The following is a 21,287-nucleotide window of genomic DNA, read 5'->3' as shown; positions in this document are numbered from 1 at the left end:
TCATAAGCATATTGTGAAAAATGGCCGTTTTCATTGAAAAGCCTCCTGTTACAAGTTCAAACTGCTATGAAACTATGAAAAATGCTTCAATACTAATCAAACTTGGCACAAATGTTGACTGGACCATTGCCTTTGTAACAACATGCTCAGTCTAAAATTTCCTGTTACCATGGCAACGAGGGGACATCTCAAAATTGCCAAAAATCACTATTTTGCCTTGATTTTTTCCGTCAAAATTTATTTTAAAGTGCTGCAACTTCTCAAGGGATTGAGATAGAGTCAAAGGCTTTTCAGCGTTGGTTACACGTTACCTTATGATCGACCTGGGGTCATTTTTAGCCTCTCACAATTCCAAAATTTTCTTGGCGATGAGGGGGACTACCGCCCCCCCTTCAAACCCCCCAAACAGAAGGGGGCACACCCCCCTTCTGGCAACCCTCCGACGTATCTTTTGGATGGGGGCGGCGCCAAAAAAGTGCTCACTTTTTTTTAAATTTGTTTGTTTCGTTTGGTTTTAAAATGCACCAACACAATTGAGGTTAATATTAGCGCCAAAAAAGGAAAGACGATTTTGGCTTAACAGAGGTGTTTCAAACTTTTGCTTAGGTTTGTGCTAGTCAGTCTGTGCTAGTTTGTCTGGGTCAGGTACCTAAAATGCACCGTAACATCAATACCATCAATGAACAAGCAATCTGTATATACCATGTATTTAGAATTTCTCTATTTTAACACTTTGATAACTTTCTCCAATGCTTATTTTTACTGAATACCATGTTAAATGCTGTTGTATGATAAATATAAATTATAACTGTACAAGTAAATCATAAAGAATATCATAATATATATTTGTTGTAGTTCATGAGATATAAAGTAGCTGCATTCATGTGCTGCTCTCTTACACTTTAACTCATTGTCTGAATGAATCCCAACAGACAATACCTATTACATTTTGTAAACAAACCAATCAAAAAGTGCCTGAAAATGTTCTAGTTTAAATGCCTTGATCAAATGATACATACAAGCTGTTTGTGAAAACAAAGTAAAAGAAGTTTCAAGTCACAGACTATGTTTGATTGCTTATGGTAATTGTTCATGCATACAGTTTATATGTTCAATAAGGCAATTTGACAGAAATATTATGACATATTTGTCACTAGGGACACTCATACTAATGGAATTTTCAAACAGATACCAGTGTCATATGTTTTAACAATACCTGCCATTTAAGGTTATTGCCAATTACAATAATAATTGTGATATCGAGCAAGAATCGTCTGTTTTTAGTTTTATGTAAAAGTAAATAAGAAACAGAGATAGCAATAAGAAGTAGCTATATTTAAATAACATGATAATAAGACTTTTACAAGAAAGTGCAGCAATATGGAAAATTCATTGACAGCTGTTCCTGGTGTGTTGTAAAAAGTTAGGTTTTTTTTTAAATCCTTGAGTTTATTAGTAGTTATAATGTATTTCTTGTGCCAAGTGTTTAGTTATTGATAATGCCAAATTATCACCTTGTTTGTGACCTTTATTCAGAATGTTCTTACTGAACTGTCTGTAGGGACAATTTTTATTTGTACCAATAATTATACATGTAATGAATAAATCTCTATATCTGCCGACTGTAATTTACACAATGATTGTTTTAACTTTTTAAAAATACATATATGAAGGAAATATGTTTGTAATATGCCCTTTAAAATGGAATTGCTCAAGCATTAAGTCACTGCTACAATAATCATGTGTTTTAAATAAAAGGGACATTACATGGTGTGTCGATCATGCACATTTTTTTGTGTCCTAAAAACCAAAGCTGAATTTGAACAACAACTTGATGACCTGCTAATCATGTTAGTGGTACTATTACAGTTATATAACTCTATTGACATATTAGGGTAGAATGATATCATTGTAAAGCTATCACTTTGTAGTAATGAAGAGCCAATTTACAACATCAAGTTTTGACAATATTTAATTCTAGAGTTTCGTTCAGTATTTTTTGGTACAAACGAGTACTTTTTACATGGATGGATACTGTCTAGAATTATAGAAGATACATGGGGGTGTCCCGTGAGGAGCTGGGGGCCTATATGTAGTATCCAGGACAACAATAACAGCAACAGCCAAAATGACTCATCTGTAAATTCCAAAAAAAATATCAACTTGTTCAACAACTGCAAGAAAATACGAGTTGTGGTAGCTCACCTACGTTATAATTATGATTTTTTAATTTTCAAATGTTAAAATCATATTGCACAGATGCATTAAATGTTGACTGAGACTCTCCCGAGTTAGAAACATGAAGGTGCTAAACCCTGTTATCTGACATGAATTATTAATGTCAGTCATGATGTGATATTATGTGATCAATTGCCTCCCTTTCTTCCCTAGTATCAATGTCTTGTAGAATGGTCTTCTTAATTTGCTTTATGAAAGAAGCAAGTTTTTGCACTGATATGGAAATTCAAAAACTGTGAGAAATAATTGACATTTTTTGGGGCTAATTGAGAGATCTTGCACTTTTTCATTATCCCTCTTGTACAGACTCAATCAAACCAAGTCTGCAATTGTCACGTAATTATGCTGTTTTTAATGCTTCAAAGGGATCACTTTTTCCAGATAGAAATACAGATACATTATATTGCCACACAATATGGTAAGACTACAAAAATATGACTTACTTTAAGTGAGGAATTTATTTTCAATTGTCATATGAATAAGATTAGCAGTGATAGATTGCTGAATATAGGCTGATTATTTTCTTCTTCTATTTTATACTTATATATATTGAATTATTCACTGATTGTCTGATACTGTTGGTGAAAATTGTTTTGTCAAGGATTAAAGAGAATATATTTTCATCAATTGTGGAACCTGTGGAATAAAATTAAAGCCTTATTTGGATTTCGAATGGTATATACCACAGATTAATTTTTTGCATGAGGTAATGCTTTTATGATATGATTAAATTATTGAATATTTTTCCCTTATCTGCTAAGGTTCCGTTACATAATATTTATAAAATAAACATTAGTCCTTAAATTGATGCCATGCATTAAATCTTTTGATGTAGTTGTTATGTAACCGTATCTCATTTTCAAATTAAAATTTTATGACTTTGAAGATAATTAATACATTTAAAAAGTTTCAAGTAGCATGAATAATTATGTTTATGACATAATTTTTAAATTTACCTGCAGCAACAAAACAGACAAAAAAGAGAGACATGACATTTGATTATTTATATAGGTCAATAGTCTTATCCAATAGTTGATTATTGTAGTTTAAGCTATTTCACCAAAGCATGAAAGTCATCATTAGCACAAAGGGTTATCCATTACACATTACACTGTATCAAAAATTTTGAAGTGTTTACAAGTCTTTTGAGCACAACAAGGCAGCTCAGTGGAGAAGTGCAAAATTCACACACAAATAGTATGAGGTTAATGAGCCCACCTTGCTGTGTTTGCATCATTTGAGTGTGTATTTGAAACATATTGCCTTCCATTTGTTTCCTATTTGGAAATGGTTGTAAATATGTAAATTGTGCAGCAATATCTGCTGCACCAACAGGGCAAGTGAATGAAATGATTTTGTGTCTAAAAGTAAAAAAGAAAAGAAAAGAAAAAAGACAAGAGCAAAATAATAAAAAAATAACAATGTGCATCAGTAATGTTTAAAATAGTAAACAAAAATAATATAGGTCCAACTACAACTTGATTATGGACAAAAGTGGCAAAATTTTTTTGTCAGTTGGCTATTTCCAACAATCTAATCATTTGTACTTAATAGACACATGTGAAGGTGTTACCACCACTGCGTTTCAGGCCATATACCTTCCAAGGTCTGATCAAACAGTGTGTAAATTTTCATAATGCCCTCAAGACCATGTTTTATTTGTTAATTATACAAGAAAATAAAAGGTATTTGGTAAAACTAGAACTGCCACTATCATGGCATGAATACCCCCGCATACCACTTTGTCAGAATCAACAGTGGCCATTTAGAGCTCAAGCTGCCAAATCTGAGGTTACTAAGCCTTATGTATTCTACATGCTTCAAATGTCAAAATGTCAAAATCAATACATTGCGGACAGGACATTCTTAAGCAATTGAGAAGAAAAGCTTTTTCCCTATGACCTTGACCTTTGATCCAGTTACCTCAAAATCAAAAGGGGTCATCTACTAATCATGATCAACATCCATGCCAAATATGAAGACCGTGAGTCAAAGGAATCTAAAGTTATTGGGCAGACAAACTTTTTGAAGTCAAAGTCCATGTGGCCTTGACCTTTGACCTGGTGACCTCAAAATCAATAGGGGTCATCTACTAATCATGACTAACCTCCATTCCAAATATGAAGACTGTGGGTCAAAGGAATCTTAAGTTATTGGGCGGATAAGCTTTTTGAAATCAAGGCCCCTGTGACCTTGACCTTTGACCTGGTGACCTCAAGGTCAATAGGGGTCATCTACTTATCATGACTAGCCTTCATGCCAAATATGAAGATTGTGGGTCAAAGGAATCTTAAGTTATAGGGCGGACAAGCTTTTTGAAGTCAAGGCCCCTGTGATCTTGACCTTTGACCTGGTGACCTCAAAGTCAATAGGGGTCTTCTACTAATCATGACTAACCTCCATGCCAAATATGAAGACTATGGGTCAAAGGAATCTTAAGTTATTGGGCGGACAAGCTTTTTAGTCAAGGCCCTTCTGACCAATGACCTATTGACTTCAAAATCAATAGGGGTCATCTAATAATCATGACTAACCTCCGTGCTAAATATGAAGACTGTGAGTCAAAGGATTCTTAAGTTAATGGGCGGACAAGCTTTTTAGTTAAATCCCATGTGACCTTGACCTTTGACCCAGTGACTTCAAAATCAAAGTGGTCATCTTCTAATCATGTCTAACCTCAATGCCAAATATGAAGACTGTGGGTCAAAGGATTCTTAAGTTATTTGGCGGACACACCTTTTGAAGTCAAGGCCTCTTTGACCTTGACCTTTGACCTGGTGACCTCAAAATCAATAGGGGTCATCTACTAATCATGACTAACCTTCATGCCAAATATGAAGACTATGGGTCAAAGGAATCTTAAGTTATTGGGCGGACAAGCTTTTTGAAGTCAAGGCCCCTGTGACCTTGACCTTTGACCTGGTGACCTCAAAATCAATAGGGGTCATCTACTAATCATGACTAACCTCCATGCCAAATATGACGACTGTAGGTCAAAGGAATTTTAAGTTATTGGGCGGACAAGCTTTTTAAAGTCAAGGCCCCTGTGACCTTGACCTTTGATTTAGTGACCTCAAAATCAATAGGGGTCATCTACTAATCATGACTAACCTCCATGCCAAATATTAAGACTAAGGGTCAAAGGAATCTTAAGTTATTGGGCGGACAAGAACAAACCGACGGACGGCCGGACAGCCGGACGGACGAACGGACAAGCTGATTCAAGTATACCCCCCTTACAACTTTGTTGTGCGGGGGTATAATAATAGGCGTAAATGTTTATTAAGCCACAGGATGATATCTGCAAAACAGTCAGGTTAATATCAGGTTAATATTAGTTTCAGCTATAACTACAAATTTTTATTTCAATGTCTTGTTGACATACAATGCAGCAAATAAACATGTCAGATGAGACAGATTAATGTAACAAATGGTATCAGGTCAGTAAATTATAATAAATATGAATTGCCAATCAAAGATTAAAAGTCAATGTATTGTAGTATTACAATAAATTAATCAGTATCTATGATATAACAGTAGTTGGAAAATAACTATGTCTGATATAAAATTTCACTACAAAGGAATTGATCAATAAAACTGCAAGGGTCTATCCAAACAGCTCCTGACATTTGATGACAATAAGCACTTTAATTAAAATTTGACAATTTTTTCCTTGTTCAAATTTCTATTCAAATAAATGTTGCAGACATATATAATCAGTTGATATGAAATTGTTGTCAATCAAATGATAAAAGCATTGACAAGAATTGGTTCATATAATTCTAGGATATTTGTCCCTCCACCTACAACATTTGCCCACCCCCTCAGTTGTGTTCCTCTTAATTGTTTTATGATGTTTATAACATTACATTTTTAACATGTTTATGATTAAAAAAAGGCCTTGAGCCACAGATAAACCATTATATTGGTTGTTAAGTTGAGCTGAACTCAGACTACTAGGGTATAATTTATAATTTCAAAAGATTGACAGTTATAATGGTGATTGACCAACAGTAGGTGTTGAAAAGTGTTTAGGATAAAATACAAATCTGTTGATGTGTATATACATGATGATGTACTATATGCCAATCTGAATAAATTATCTGTTCTTCTCTTTCTGTAGACTACCCCACACTTTTTATAAATTGAACATCACAGGTAAATTCCAATGGATATAATTATACAGAAATTTCCGTGGGCCTTGTAAGTTATTAAATTATTCCAAAATGTTAACTTATTTTGACTTTGACCCGTTCACTCTGACATACCCTTGGATGGACATAATGTCAATTTAAGGGCAGGTGTTAAAATCAATACTTAAAGCTAATTTAAAACCGTAACCATTTTGTAACAGCTACAGTCCAACCTTACTTATTTTCCTTCCTTTTTATTGTTACTGTAAGAGTTTAAAAGATCCTGTAACACAATTTTTTCATGGTTTTATTTCATAAATATGATGCTCAAATTAAGATTTGTCAATCTTGTAAGTTCAAATAAGCATTATCTATAAAGATATTACCCAATTGAACATTTCGCGTAAATAAAGGGAGGTAATTAGAAATTTATTTTCTATAAATTCTAAGTCAAATTTTCCAATAAGAAATGAATGCATGTAACTTATTGATTAAATATAATGTGCAAATATTTCAAGTACACATTTTACATATTCTTGGATGTTTGAAAATTGTTTAATTTGCATAATTATATACATATATAATATTTTGCAAGTGTGGTATACACACAGTAACACAAAACATATAGGATCTTTAATGTTGGCATATTGTATTGGTTGCACAGTTAACTTGTGCTAAAATATGAGGAAAGAAGAGGAAAGCAGAGAAAATATTTTAGTTTTTTTTGTCTTGATCTGATTGCAGGCACTATACAAAAGCCCATACGTTCTTATCAACCATATATTTATGACAGATTAATTCAGTTTGACATTACTGTTAAGTAAGGCAATTTGACAGAAATATTATGACATATTTGTCACCTGGGACGCTCTTACTAATGGAATTTTCAAACAGATACCAGTGACATATGCTTTTAACCTTCATGCCATGACACCACTGCTTGCCATTTGTAGGTTTTTGCCAATTAAATAATTGTGATATAGAGCTGGAATTAAATAAATATTTGTACATTAGAAAATATGGCCAGAAATAGAATTCAGAACAGTTTCATAATAAAAAACACCAAAGTTATCATTAGGTGTGTTTTAATCAGTCTTTGCATTTATTCCCTCAAATTGTTTCTCGACACTTGTTTTTTCTTAGGGGTGTTTATTTGATTATGGGAAACTGACAAAAAGCCCTTGCAAACAAAAGCTTGACAAAACACAGTAAAATAAACTTCCCATGAAATTTACTGGTAGGACTGAACTATTGACACATTACACAATTTTCTCCTCTTTCACTTTGTGAAAAGACCACTTAAAACAGTATTATTCAATATTAATGTTTTTCAACATTTAACCCCTGAGAATCACTTAACAGTCTTTTATTATGACATGAACAGATGCAAAAATGTTACTGTCTACTAGTGAGGTATTTTTGACAATAAGTTAATTTCTAAGTGGAAATGTTGATTCAATTCATCATACAATAATACAAAAATTGAACAGTCAATGTTGTATACACTGATGGCTGGTTTCGGTATTTTTAGCTGTATCACTAACACATGTAAGTTGGCATTCGGTTGCCATAGATTTGACACCAGAACTAAACATATCTCCAAGACTTTCTGCATCCTTCCCGGTTCACATCTGTTGCCTCATTGCGGACAACTTTGCCATGCTATCTTATGGCAAATCCTGTTCTTGAAAAATAGGTGATAGAAAGATACAACAAGGTTACCTTTCGAAATGACCCTTTGTAGGATCACACCCTCCTAAGTTATGACAGGTCAACCAATCATTCCAGGTACTTAGGATGACTTGACCTTGACCCACTGTTTGCCTATTCTGTGATGTGCTGCATCAACAGGGCAAGTGAATGACAAGATTAGAGGGGTTTATTTCTTATATTCTAGATTCAAAGGCTATGTAATCACTTTAGTTTACCAGTTGAGTGAGGGCTAAAATGTTAACTGGTAAGAGGAGCTAAACATGTAAATAAGTGATGTGACATTATCAGGAAATTTATTACAGTTTCACAAAAAGCTTTTTTAAACATTTAGTGTCTCATTTCCTAAGTATGAAATAACAACAATACAAGAATATATTAGTTTAAAATGCTATATATTTTCAGTCACAACTATAAATTTCATGGTTTTCAAAATTTTAGGAGGACATTAAAATCTTGTTTTAAATGTTACACTATTTTTTATATTTGTCATAACATTTTTTTCAATGTTGCTCTCTCCAGTTAGAAACATGAAGGTGCTAAACCCTGTTATCTGACATGAATTATTAATGCTAGTCATGATTTTATGGGATATTATGTCAGTTTGATAACAATTTTACAGCTTTGGAAAACATGATAAAATTGTAAAAGCCACTTTAAAAATTCATATAAATGTTTCAAATACCAAAATTAAATGGATTCTAGTGGAGGGGGGAAGTAAATATGTAAATATTTTATTCAGATATGATTGGTTATTATGGACCCTAAAACTGGTCTAGAATTCTCTTAAAATCTTTGTCTAAACATGACTAAATCTTGATAACAGGATAAATAATGCTCCCGTAACCCTTACCATGCTAAGTTACTTAAATGGACTAGTCTATCTTTTAATCTGGACAAGACTATTCATCATTTTTAGGGAAAATATCAAAATATGTACCGACTTATATAGTGAACAGTGCAGACCACGATCAAACAGCAGAGATGTTCAACAGTTCTTCAGCTGCAATGGTAGCATTGGCAGATCAAACAGCAAAGATGTGCAACAGCACTTCATCTGCAAAGGTGGCATGGGCAGATCAAATGGCACAGATATGCAACAGCTCTTGGTCTGCAATGGTGGCATGGGCAGATCAAATGGCACAGATGTGCAACAGCTCTTGGTCTGCAATGGTGGCATGGGCAGATCAAATGGCACATATGTGCAACTGTTCTTCATCTGCAATGGTGGCATGGGCAGATCAAATTGCTCAGATGTGCAACTGTTCTTCATCTGCAATGGTGGCATGGGCAGATCATATTGCACAGATGTGCAACTGTTCTTCATCTGCAATGGTGGTATGGGCAGATCAAATGGCTCAGATGTGCAACTGTGCTTCATCTGCAATGGTAGCATGGGCAGATCAAATGACACAGATGCGCAACTATTCTTCATCTGCATTGGTAGCGTGGGCAGATCAAATGGCACAGATGTGCAGCAGCTCTTCATCTGCAATGATAGCATTGGCAGATCAAATGGTACAGATGTGCAACTATTCTTCATCTGCAATGGTAACATAGACAGATCAAATGGTACAGATGCCCAACAGCTCTTTATCTGCAATGGTGACATGGGCAGATCAAATGGCACAGATGTGCAACAGCTCTTCATCTGCAATGGTGGCATGGACAGACCAAATGGCACAGATGTGCAGCTGTGTTTTTTTTTTATCTGCAATGATGGCAGGGGCAGATCAAATGGCACAGATGTGCAACAGCTCTTCATCTGCAATGATGGTATGGGAAGAACAAACAGTACATATTTGCAACAGCTTTTCATCTGCAATGATAGCATGCACAGACCAAATGGCACAGACGTGCAGCTGTTTTTCATCTGCAATGACAGCATGGGCAAACCAAACAGTATATATTTGCAACAGCTCTTCATCTGCAATGGTGGCATGGGCAGAACAAACAGCACAGATGTGCAACAGTTCTTCATCTGCAATGATAGCATGCACAGACCAAATGGCACAGATGTGCATCTGTTTTTCATCTGCAATGATAGCATGGGCAGACCAAACAGTACATATTTGCAACAGCTCTTCATCTGCAATGATAGCATGGGCAGATCAAGCGGCACAGATGTGCAACTGTTCTTCTTCTGCAATGGTAGCATGAGCAGATCAAAAGGCGCAGATGCTCAACAGCTCTTCATCTGCAATTGTGGCATGGGCAGATCAAAAGGCACAGATGTGCAACAGCTCTTCATCTTCAATGATAGTATGGGCAGAATCAATTGCTGCTAGCAGTGCAGTATTAATGCTATGCCAAATCGGTTCTCAAGTAAATGCTATGGGGAAACTTAAATCTATAGTTTTTCTAAATTCATGTTCTGACATGCATGTAATTACACAGAATGATCCCTGCACTGTGAACTTTCATATAAATGTCCATATATTACTTTAAGTAGAACTTACACAAATGTGAATAATAGAATAAGGGAACATAGGTCTTTGACACAACAGAAATTAGTGTAACTGTATCAATTCACATGTAATCAAAAAGGTGTTACAAGGATATATCAATGAAAGTGACTTTTATAATGATTCTTTAATATCATCCTAAATTGTTTTACTCTCAGTCACTTTCTCATGTGGGTAATCAAGGCAAAGCTGTATATTAGAATCTATTTTTGTAGCACAAATAAGGCTATTCTAATCAAGAAATTTCCAATTTGAAACAAACATTGCAAAGTCACATCAGATCAATCAAATTGATCTTCTAACATATTTAAAAAGAAATTAAACATATTGATGATACTGGAATAAGAAAATTTATCATGGATGAAACTTCTTGAGATTTCTTATACAAAACAAAGGATCAGAGACATCTGTGAAAAGAAAGAAGGATCTTCATAGAGATCGTAACCTCATATCACTATGACTGTCACATGGAACAATCATGAGATCTGCTTTACATCTGACCACAACCAATCAACCTCCGAAACATGGAAGGTAGAACTGGTATTATACTGTCAACTTTACAATACACTTAGGTGATAAATATTTTCTTGCATAAATAATTAACAATTATAAGAAAGAACTGATATGGATGATCACAAAAGCTGACCTTGTCAGGTGAGCTAAAAACTGGACATTTTCTCCACATTGATGAAAAACAAGCTTGAAATATTATCTCTTATTTTTGTATTTAAATGTTGGAATTCTGACAAACTAAATCAGGACAACATGGCAAGAATACAAGAATAGTGGGGTGGCATATCTTTATTGTTTTGCCCTTCACTGAAGCTGATAGCAGGAAATAGCATAAAAACTGAGGAAAACCAGTCTGCATATCTGTTTGACCTAGACTGCTACCAGTAAAATAGATAACTAAAAAGTTCATTTCTTTGTCAATAAAGAAAAATCATTATAGATTTTAAACAAAATCCCCTATCAAATACAATGTAATAGCTATTTTCGCCTTATGACTCTGTATTACCCAGAGCCTGCCTATAAGATTTGGAAATTATTATAAACATGTACATGTTTAATTAAAATCGGGCTACTATTAAAGAATTTTTTTTTTACATGAATGTAAAATACACTTATTGTTTGTTTTGTTTTGGTTTTTGCTCATGATTTTTTCACAAAGAGTTACATTAAGTTACATAAAGTCAAAACTTTGAAACAAGTTGATAGATAACTTTGAAGCATGAATACTATGAAAAATACAAACACATTATTTTGAGCTTCAAAAGGCGTTGTTCAGTTTGCCATTGAACAGAGGCTTGCCTGTTAATACCTTTAGCTTTTGTAAAAATATGTTCAGGCACTCGCCAAAGAAGCATTCCATGAAGACATGCAACATTTCAATCATGGGTCTATAGTTTAATTACTCTATTCTTTAAACTACCAGAAAAAGCACTTAGTTTAAATACCATGATGTTATTTTTTCACTGTATGTCTTGAAAACAGAAAACTGCATGCTGCAAGACCCGTGAATAAAATATTTGTCACATGTTGATCATTTATTTATTATTACGCAACTTGTGTAAACTTAGTTGGTCACATGTGTAAAAAGCAAAGGATAAAAAAATGCAAATTTTGTTTTTCACTTTTCACTTCCAGACCTCAATGCTCTAATGAATGTCATAGTTAAAGAAGAACAACAAACAGGTTTGTAAGGAAGTGCACAGTGTAAAGCCATTTATTCTATTAAAACTTTATAATTATATAAAAACATGTCAATATATAGCTGACCATACCAAAATTCAAACTGTAAAATAGGGAGATAACTGTAGGGGAACTGGTAAAGCAGTTATGTTTAACTTGCCAGACTCATGATCTTTGAATTGGTAAACAAAAAAGCCACTGATACTTGTCTTGCATGGACCAAAAGGCATAATTCATCAGCAAGGCTACATTCCTCATATATTCCACATTTATTTAAATTGTAATATATTAGGAAATAAAAGACTCATTATACTTGTAGTAATTGGTAAATATCTAAAAACAAAATTACATGTAACTAAACACAAGAGCGATCAGTAATCACATGTGTCGCCTCATACATAATGGCCAATTTCATGTTGGGACAAATTTTGTGACAGACGGACAGACAGACGGACAGTGCACAACTAGACTTGGTACTGATCAATCATGTAAAGTTTGGATAAAATTGCACCAGTAGCTTATGAGGAGTAGTCCGGACAAGCTTTTGCGTATCTGGCAACACATAGAAAAAAACACCTTTTTATCAAAGGGCCATAACTCAGCCAAAAATCATTCAACCGGGAAACCCGTGCAATATGCGCAAGGACTTGAGCTACAGATCAAACCTGTAAAGTTTCACTGAAATTGCATAAGTGGTATAAGAGAACTAGTCCGGACAAACTTTAAAAATAAAAATTATTAAAGGGCCATAACTCTGACAAAAATCATTGAACCGGAAAATGCTGACAATATGCACAACTAGACTTGGTACTGATCATTCCTGTAAAGTTTGGATGAAATTGCACCAGTAGTTTATGAGGAGTAGTCCGGACAAGCTATTGTGTATCTGGCAACACACAGAAAAAAACACCTTTTTATCAAAGGGCCATAACTCGGCCAAAAATCATTCAACCAAAAAACCCTTGCAATATGCGCAAGGACTTGAGCTACAGATCAATCCTGTAAAGTTTCATTGAAATTGCATTAGTAGTATAAGAGAAGAAGTCCGGACAAACTTTAAAATTAAAAATTATTAAAGGGCCATAACTCTGACAAAAATCATTGAACCGGAAAATGCTGACAATATGCACAACTAGACTTGATACTGATCATTCCTGTAAAGTTTGGATGAAATTGCACCAGTAGTTTATGAGGGGTAGTCCGGACAAGTTTTGTGACGGACGGACGGACAGACGGACAGACAGACAGACAGACGGACAGACGGACAGACAGACGACGGAGAAGTGATCCCTATATGTCGCCACTACTCCGTAGAGGCGACACAATAAAGTGCACTTGGGAAGGCTTGTACTAAGTTATCCTATTATCAAATTCAGTCTCTCTGGCATGGAATAATTATTAGATATGTAAAGGATTTGTTTACTCAGTTGAAAACTTGACAGCTCTTTTTCAAGATTAATAAAAATTTTACCACAGGAAATTGAATACTCTAAACAATGGCTGACAAAGGCTTTAATTGAAGTTATGACCCAGATTATGATCTTTTGTTCAGGTACATTTCAGCATATTTGTTTTTATTCCATAGGTTACCTGAAAATTTGAATATTTTATAACCTGTCCTGGTAACCCTGTAAATAGTGGTAATATGGTGATGTTTTTCTGGTTAACTACATCCTGAATAGTAAAACAACCAATCTAATCCTAGCTTCCTCACATGATAGTTTCCAATAATGATTCAAACTCAAAGGAAAGGGACAAAGTACTTATGGACACTGCCAAGGCATAAAATTTGCCAATATCAAGATTCATGCAGATTTTGCAATAGTAATACTTCTATACAGATTTTTATGTTTATATTCTGCTTCATTTAAGTTATCCGGACATTTGACAAGTAAATTAATTAAATTTTACACGCCATTTAAAGTACAACATACTGATGCAAACCAATGTCTAAGACAGGGGAAAAAATCTTCCTGTAATAGGAATAATCTGGCTGCTTTTAGATATTGCATTTATTGCAATGATTACCATGCCAGTGAGGACATTTAACACAAGCTATATTGTATGACAGATTGCATGACTGCCAAAGCTATTGTTGACAACAAGTCTATTTTTATAGACCTCAGGGACGGTTAATTAGAGTCTAATCAATATGTTTTGTTTGAAAGAATGTCCATTAATCATATCTTATTTTTTATGATATTTTCACAAGAACAAATGAGATGTGAATAAGACCTTATCTGTCACAGATTATGCACAGTGCTCATGGAAGGGCAGATTTTAGTTTGATAAAATTGTAGAGATAATACATGTATGTCTAAATAACCAAATTACTCAATAAGTGCCCCCTTGACTCTTAAGTACAAATAATGTTCTAACTTTGTAACAAAAAAGCCGAGACATGCATTGATTTGATTTTTTACTTGTCAAGCTTATATACAATTCTAATTCTCCTGACAGAAGTTATTTTGCTATATTTACAATTTGGATACTTTTTATTAACAAATTTTATTTACATTTTCGATTGTTTTTGTTACTTGTTTACAGAAAAAAAAATTTAGACAAACTAGTTAGAATCATCTACATTGGCCACGTCTCTATCTTAAAAGTAAATTGCACTACTAAACTTGTATCAGCAATGCAAGGTTATAATGTCATTTGAATTCTTTGCAATTATAAGGAAGAATAAACAAATAATGAGTTCCATTTCATTGGAATTTTTTTTCAGTAGCATAAACACTATGAATGCAAAATGACCACTAAATTGGTCTGTGTACTGTTTATTTAACCATCATAACATCTTAAAATATCTAAAATCACCAACCTTGAAGGATAACTTACTTTATTATAGCTTTTACTCACATTAAAGTATTCTACGTGACCGGGCATATCGGATTCCCACATCATTAATAAGTGACTCTTATATTGGATCATTGGAAAAATTAGCAATTAGGAACAAATTTTAAATGCATCAGGTAATAGTTTGCTCTACTTATTTTTAGTTGTACAATGTATGTACCAAGGGAGTAGGGATTAGATTTTTTAAAGAATATTGGTGATAAAATGTTGCTTTGTAACCTGACCACTCTGTCATATCTTAAAGTAGTTTTGACCTCAGGTGACCTTGACCTTCACCCATCAACTCACACCTTGCCCTTAACATATAAAACATGTACATAACTATCAAATGAATATAAAATGAGATACATATAGTTTATGTAACAAAGGTCCCACCCCTCCTCCCACAAACAACATTTCTAATGCTTTGGGGGCATACAAACTGAAATGAAGAAGTAAAGAATTACCAGAAGACAATTTTCTTAACACGAAAGACAAGATCTTTGAAAATTTGAAATACTGGTACATGTAAGGCCCTTTTCATGTAATGAACTCTATTTTTTTTGCCATTGAAGGTTTAATGGCACTGAATGTGGGCTTGAAATTTTTCAATCAAGTTCTGATTGTATAATAATATAGTATTTCAGTCAAGAGAGAAGAAAACACTTAGTATAAACATAAAAGACAATATTTCTTGTATGTTCTGGAATAGACCTCTGTTGCTTAATTATAGGGTTATAAAGAACCAAATATAAAGAGTTTGGAAATTTTTGAGTCGCCTTACAAAAATGCTCTTTTTTTTAACTCATCATAACATTTACAACATTTTCTTGATTTTTTTTCATAAATTCTTAACCTGCTGAATATGTGTGTAATTTTAATTTTTTAGCAATTGTCAAGCTCTGACATTGGACACTGTGCACCTATGGGGGTAATAGACTAAGTTTCAAAGCCACATCTTTTTCAGAAAAACTTTCAGTGTTTCCCTACACCTACCTAGAGGTATACTGGTAAGAAAACCAGGCATTATCCTGGCATATATCAGCGCTATACACTGGGCATGTAAAAGAACCATGGGATCTATTCAAAAAGAGCTAGGGACTGGTTGCCTGATTCCCTTATATTCATGGATGTCTCTGGACTCTGCTGAGGTAAGGACCCTACTGGAAACAAGAGCTGTCGGTAGGACAGCAATGCTCGACTATTCTTGTCTTGATAGTAAAAAATAATGCTTGATAGAGTTACCTACTCCTGTTTACAGGTTGGTGTCATGATGGTGAACAAGTATGCAAAGTTTCAAAGCCATATGTCAATGGACTTTGAAAATATTTGAGGTATTACAAAAAACTTTAACGTAAATTCTAAGTCGAAAAAGGGGCATAATTCTGTCAAAATGCTTGATAGAGTTACCTCCTCCTGTCTACAGGTTGGTGTCATGATGGTGAACAAGTGTGCAAAGTTTCAAAGCCATATGTCAATGGACTTTGAAAATATTTGAACTATTACAAAAACTTTAACGTAAATTCTAAGTCGAAAAAGGGGCATAATTCTGTCAAAATGCTTGATACAGTTACCTCCTCCTGTCTACAGGTGGGGGTCATGATGGTGAACAAGTGTGCAAAGTTTCAAAGCCATATGTCAATGGACTTTGAAAATATTTGAGGTATTACAAAAACTTTAACATAAATTCTAAGTTGAAAAAGGGGCATAATTCTGTCAAATGCTTGATAGAGTTACCTCCTCCTGTCTACAGGTTGGGGTCATGATGGTGAACAAGTGTGCAAAGTTTCAAAGCCATATGTCAATGGACTTTGAAAATATTTGAACCATTACAAAAACTTTAACATAAGTGGTTACGACGACGCAGACGCCGACGCGGACGCCGATGCTCGGGTGACTACAATAGCTCTACTTATTCTTATCGAATAGTCGAGCTAAAAAGTGTTTGCGTAGGTTATCCTTATTGTAAGTGTACATCATTAGTAGATAATATATCAGCGGAAAGATTGAATCTAGAATAGAATCCTATACAAACCTGCTATATAAATGCAAGTGCATGCAGGAGTCATAAATCTGTATCTCTAACAAGCTGCCATCCCAGCAGTAAACAACATCAACTCTAGAACAGGTGATCTATTTGTTGTAGGTCCTCTTACAAACACCTGGAAAAGATAAGGAAAAGGATCATTTTAATGAAACACAAAATAAGCTTTATGATACAACACAGTTTGTTATAAGATTTATTATATAAAATACCAGCTGTAGTAGTATCAGTACAAATTACAGGTATATTCCACAAATATCTAAAATATCTGGATAAATTTCTAGTTGATAATTTTTTATTAAAAGAGATAGTCATTAAACTGTTCATTCTAAACAAAATTTATTTTAAATCAAAGCCACTGACAAGCTAATTTCTATATCACATATTCTTATTACCATTTCAAATTCTTATTAACCCAAAAAACGTTAACAGAATTGCCACCCCTTGTGATCTCACCTCATATTTAACTATCTAAAACATGCAAAATGGCACAAAACTTTTCAATAAGAACACTGAGTCAAATTATTAAAAAAAAAATTCCTGACAATGTAATCATTGTCAGAGGAAGTATTTATAGTGATCAAAGATGAGGCATGTTGACACTTATTTGTAATAGTATGATTAATACAAGATGAAAGACATAATTATAATGTCACTGTTACTTTTAATTAGTGCTGCCATTTTCCAGTTCTCTTTACAAATAAGCCATCTTTGAGCATAATGGTAAATTATATTTTATTGATGACAATTTATATTCAAACAAGAGCTGTCCGTAAGACAGCGCGCTCGACTTTTTTATTGCTTGCCAATAAAAAAAGTTTTTGCAGTAAAAGGCAATACAAGAATCTCTGTATTTTTAAAGTGAACAATGGCCATGAGCATTAAGATATTTAGTGAAGAATTATTTTATTATGACATAATTTATGGTAAAGTGAACAAGTGGATAGGAATGATTTTTTTTAGATTTTTTAAGTTTTTTAGTGCTTGCCTATAATACAAAACATTGACAGTTAAGGGCCATAATTCAAATAAAATCTTTGACAGAATGACCTTCTCCTGGACATGTTTGGGAATCATGATTGTAAACAAGTATTCCAACTTTCAAATTAATATCTCAAACAGTTCAGTCAAAAAGTGGACTGGTACTAAAAACTTAACCAAGATTCTAAGTCGATAAAAGGCCTTAATTTTTAAAACAAATCCTTGACAGAGTTACCTTCTCTTGCGTACAGATGGGGGTAATGATGTGAAATAGCATTAAAAGTTTCAAAGCAATATCTCAAAGGGTTAAGGCAATAAGTGGATTTTACCCATATTCAATGTATTTTCTAAGTCAAAAAGGGGCATAATTTCTGTCAAAAACCTTGACAGAGTTATGTCCTCTTGTCTGTTGATGAAGGTCGTGATGGTAAACAAGTATGGTCAGTTTTCAAAGCAATACCTCCAATGGTTTTGAAATAAAGTGAGGTGGTACAAAAAACTTAACCAAGCTCAATACACTTTCTAAGTTCAAAAAAGGGCCATAATTCTGTCAAAAACCTTGACAGAGTTATGTACTCTTGTCTGTAGATGGAGGTTATGATGGTGAACAAGTATGGTAAGTTTCAAAGCCATACTTGTAATACTTCTGAAATAAAGTGGGGTGGTACGAAAAACTTAACCAAGGTGTGACGCCGACGCCGATGCCGACGCCGACGCCGGGGCGAGTAGGATAGCTCCCCTTTTCATAGAAAAGTCGAGCTAAAAATGAAAGTGTTGCAGTTTAATTTAAGCCTCAGTGTTTGTTAGTCTACAACCCCCAGCACCCATTTCAACAGAATTCATGCTTATTTTATGTCTGTTAGTGGTGATATTTTAAAATCTTTCGAATTATTAGATTTTATGAATCCCTGAAAATTTTAAAGCACATAATTTAGAAAACCCTATATCTTTTTATTTATTTTTTCAAATGTAATATTACTTCCTCTTTTTCTCATGTAAAAAGAACATTTTTGTTGAAAAGCACTGTCCCAATAAACAAGACCACTCTAGAAAAGACACTTTTTAATGAAAGGAAAACCCTGTAAATTAAACAAATACACCCAATTAGATAAGCATCTGATGGCAGTGTTTTAGACTAGGCAGCTGATACAGGGGAAATTGTCTGATAAATCAATTTCATTATCACAACTGAATGTCTCAAGAAACAATCTATCAGCTATTTCTGCCAATTTATCTTGTTAATACAATTATTTTTCTGTCACCATTTTATACACCCAGCTCTAACTGATAAACATTAATGGAAAAACTGTCTGAAGATATTTTCTTTCCTCTTTGATACTTGATGGCCAGAAGATTTTTTCCCTTCTAATTTTAAATTTTCAAATTAAAGCCAAACCCTTTCCATCAAAAGTTGCAGACAATTTTTCTTCTAACATGCCTTTTTCCAGCATAACTTGAATTCCATCATTATTCGTTATATTGCACATGGGTTAAAATGTTGAAATAAAATTTGTATCAACAGTTCTATGAGTCCTACATCCATAACTGCTAAATGGAACTAATGTACTATGTGGAAGAAAAATGTAGAATGAACACAAACTATTTGGAGTATCAAAAACACTTTATATAATACAAGTACATTGTTATTAATAAAAACAAAATTTAAAGTATATCATAACAGAACTTTGGCATTTCCTAGATTTGCATTTAAAAATTTTACAATTTCTAATTACAATCTAAAAAAGAAAAAAAAAACTTTAGAAAGAAGCACATTAATAGATTTCAAGAAAGAATGGAAACTTATCAAAAAATAATTTTTCAGTTTTCAGGATGCCTCAAGTTAATTAATATATAAATTCTAAATCTGCCTATAAGCAATGAAATTCTATTTACGGTGCTTTATAATCAAAATAGGGCAATTCTTTTTTTTATACACATGATCATTGTATATCAAATAAATGTCTATTGCTATTACTTGTACTTGTATACAATGCAATATCATATATAAAATGATATTGTGATGCCCTTGGTCATTCATCAACAAATGATGAGGACTTTACAAATATATTTTCTTGTAATTTGAACTTGTAATGAAGAAACAAGGCCATCTTTGCAGTTCAAAGAACTACAAATGATATATTCACAAGTCTGACAACTGGCTGGGTGTAAGGTGTGTCTTCTGAGTGTAAGGTATGTCTATTGGGTGGGCATTTGTCCAGGGTGTAAGGTGTGTCTACTGGATATAAGGTGTGTCTTCTAGGTGTAAGGAGTGTCTACTGGGTGTAAGGTGTGTCTTCTGGGTGTAAGGTGTGTCTACTGGGTATAAGGTGTGTCTACTGGGTGGGTATTTATCCAGGGTGTAAGGTGTGTCTACTGGTTGTAAGGTGTGTCTACTGGGTGAAAGGTGTGTCTACTGGGTGTAAGGGTGTGTCTACTGGGTGTAAGGTGTGTCTACTGGGTGTAAGGTTAATGTCTACTGGGTGGACATTTGTCCTGGGTGTGGGGTGTGTCTACTGGGTGGGCATTTGTCCAGGGTGTAAGGTGTGTCTACTGGGTGGGCATTTGTCCAGGGTGTAAGGTGTGTCTACTGGGTGGGCATTTGTCCAGGGTGTAAGGTGTGTCTACTGGGTGGGCATTTGTCCAGGGTGTAAGGTGTGTCTACTGGGTGGGCATTTGTCCAGGAGGAGCATCAAATAGTATCGGGAGGTGTTTTCCATAAGAAAAACATAATAGATAATTAAAGTGACGAACCTAAAATAACTTTTGAAACATTTAAAGCTTAAAACTATGCAAATAAGCCTCAATGTTTTAAATTGATTACTGGTAAAACAATGGGGAAAGTTTTTATAGGTTTAATTTTGTTTCCAATTGTACTCTAAAAATTTCCCGTAAAGATCAAAAATCGAAACTCTCACAGACAATAAAAATATAAGACCCCCAGCCCAAATATTTTCATGTATCATTTAAAGATTTATAATATAGACTAGGCTCGTTGGGAACATTCATGGGCAGGTTTTTTTGTTAGCTCCCATAAAAAATACAATGAACTAACACATCCTGATAATTTATCCCAGGTTTTTGTTAGTTTCAACCTAGGGGTTCAGAGGTGAAAAATGTTTTTGTATTTGATTTAAGCTGCCCTGAAAATGTCAAGAAATTTCCAAACAATTTTTCCCAAAACAGGTT

At 34.0% G+C, this 21,287-nt stretch overlaps 1 protein-coding gene across 3 annotated transcripts in view; it reads right to left on the bottom strand.

Annotated features, from left to right (window-relative positions):
• The window catches only part of LOC132749031 (zinc finger CCCH domain-containing protein 10-like), a 219,062-nt gene that overhangs the window by 160,281 nt on the left and 37,494 nt on the right, over nucleotides 1–21,287 (bottom strand). For all 3 annotated transcript variants that reach the window (XM_060738713.1, XM_060738727.1, XM_060738706.1), the window contains exon 2: nucleotides 17,112–17,238. The gene's annotated coding sequence lies outside the window, so the exon portion shown is untranslated. The remainder of the gene's footprint in view (nucleotides 1–17,111; nucleotides 17,239–21,287) is intronic.

The sequence above is a fragment of the Ruditapes philippinarum genome, unplaced genomic scaffold (genome assembly GCF_026571515.1).
Source record: "Ruditapes philippinarum isolate M1 unplaced genomic scaffold, ASM2657151v2 ctg1384_1_1_1_1, whole genome shotgun sequence".
Taxonomy (NCBI): Eukaryota; Metazoa; Mollusca; class Bivalvia; order Venerida; family Veneridae; genus Ruditapes; species Ruditapes philippinarum.
The sequence above is the reverse complement of the archived record's forward strand: the minus strand, read 5'-3'. Positions and strand labels throughout refer to the sequence as shown.